The sequence below is a fragment of the Trachypithecus francoisi genome, unplaced genomic scaffold (assembly GCF_009764315.1).
Source record: "Trachypithecus francoisi isolate TF-2019V2 unplaced genomic scaffold, Tfra_2.0 Contig01558, whole genome shotgun sequence".
NCBI lineage: Eukaryota > Metazoa > Chordata > Mammalia > Primates > Cercopithecidae > Trachypithecus > Trachypithecus francoisi.
The window spans coordinates 5,403,077-5,405,070 of record NW_022681440.1 but is presented as its reverse complement, the minus strand read 5'-3'; the positions used below and the strand labels follow the sequence as shown (position 1 = coordinate 5,405,070).

Genomic DNA, 1,994 nt, shown 5'->3' with positions numbered 1-1,994 from the left:
TCTTAGTACCACTGCAATGGCAATTACAATGTCATGTGAATTCTGGAGGGGACACGGTCACACCGCAGCACCAGCACCCGGTGAATGTGGTTCTCTCCCATGTCAGAATTTTGTGAGCGCCACACAGGGTTGCATCTGTTTTATTCTCTGATTGATTCTAAGCCCCGTGTCCCTGGCATGGGATGGCTGCTTGGCAGTGGGGAGTGGATGAGCCAGTGATACCCAGGGCTGGCAGGCAGGGCCCTGCAGGGCACAGACCCAAGGGCTGACATGGGGATGTCTGCTGAAGGGTGTATTTACCACGATAAGGGCAGGACTGGGAGGCTGGGCAGCCAGTTTCACCCTCGCACAGGGTACCTGGCAAGACCAGCGGCCGGAGGTGACGTCCTCAGTAGAGAACGGTGGCCACTGGAAACTGCGTGGCTGGAAGGAGAAACGCTCAGGCCTCTGGTGGGGACCAGCCTGGGGTGGGGTCGGCCAGGGTCAGCTGCCTTTCCTCCATGCTGGGACGGAGATGTTGTGTGCGCGTGACAAAGCATTTGATAGCACACCAAAAGTTTCCTCCGTTATGTGTGTGTGAAGTGTTTGACCAGGTCAGAAGTCTTGTTCCACGCGCATGTGCTCACGCAGACAGAAGCGGAGGGGCCCCGTCGCTCTGCCTCACACTGCTGAACCACAGAAGTCTCCCACTCGTCAGGCTTGCGGCTCAGCCGCTAAGTGTGTCAGGTGTGCATCCCGGGCTCTCCTTCGTGCTCTGCCCTACGGTGGCACAGGCGGTGAGGTTAGACAGGTACCGGTCAGATTACGGTGGCACAGGCGGTGTGACGTTAGACAGGTACCGGTCAGATTACGGTGGCACAGGCGGTGTGACGTTAGACAGGTACCGGTCAGATTACGGTGGCACAGGCGGTGTGAGGTTAGACAGGTACCGGTCAGATTACAGTGGCACGGGCGGTGGGGTTAGACAGGTACCAGTCAGATGCACGGGCTCCCCACACCCCTGCTGTGGCTTTGGCAGTAAGGACAGGACGCACCCACCTCACAAGAGGAGCACAGGCAGGGGTGTTGGTGTTGGGGCAGCCCTCAGGGTCTCCAGACCCTGGCCCCCCTCACACAGCAGCCCAGGAAGGAAGGGCAGAGTCCCAGGTGTCACCTGGTGGGGATCTCCCAGGAGCTGCCCCTTTCTGGAAGTCACAGGACAGGAATGACAGGTCGGGGGACTGCAGGTAGCTGCCACCTCTGGGGTCAGAACATGCCCAGGCTGCAGGGGCTCCATTGCGGGGTCTTCGAGAGCCAGACAGCCTGCCTTGTGCTGCACACCTGGCTTTGCTCTGTGCGGAACCCAGCACACGTGATTTTGTGTGACATGCCAACAGCCTGGCTCCCCTGACAGGAGGCCTGCCCTGGGGGAGTGGCTGCAGGAGGAGGGTGGGGCAGGCACCCATGAGTCTGTCCAGCCTTGTCACAGATGCGTCGCCCGCCCTGCAGTCCTGATTTCAGCTCACCTCAGAGTAAATCAGAATAAACCGCACCTGGACTTTCACGAATGCATTGTCGACGCTTTCAGTTCACCCCTTTCTTTGCTAACTTTCTTCCTATTTTCTTCTAATGCAAGAGCTTATTAGTTCAATATTTATCATTTTGAATAACTTTTTGCCTTTTTAGTAACAAAATGTACTCCACTATTAGTAAAATGTATTTACTATTTTAGTAACAAAATTATACTTGCCTAATCATGTTTAAAATATAGTGATGTGAACAATTCAGATGTCTCTATTTTCTTTCTTCTGATGACTCAACCCCAAATGTCTGGAATTGACTCCGAGGTATCCAGGGCCTGGAGCCAGCCGTCCAAGAGGAAAAAGAAACCACACCCTTCCTTCTGGGAACCTGGCCAGGAACCCCAGAGCACAGGCGCCTGGCCTTAGTAACACTTCATTTCCACATCCGCAGGCCCATGGTGTGAATTCATTTCTTTTCTCTTGTCACTGCGT

The 1,994-nt window shown here is 55.1% G+C and overlaps 1 pseudogene across 1 annotated transcript; it reads left to right on the top strand.

Annotated features, from left to right (window-relative positions):
- The first annotated feature begins 211 nt into the window (after positions 1-211).
- On the top strand, positions 212-1,766 carry LOC117063862 (annotated as a pseudogene). The gene has a single exon (XR_004429133.1). The product of XR_004429133.1 is annotated as an uncharacterized LOC117063862 (transcript).
- The last annotated feature ends 228 nt before the right edge of the window (positions 1,767-1,994 follow it).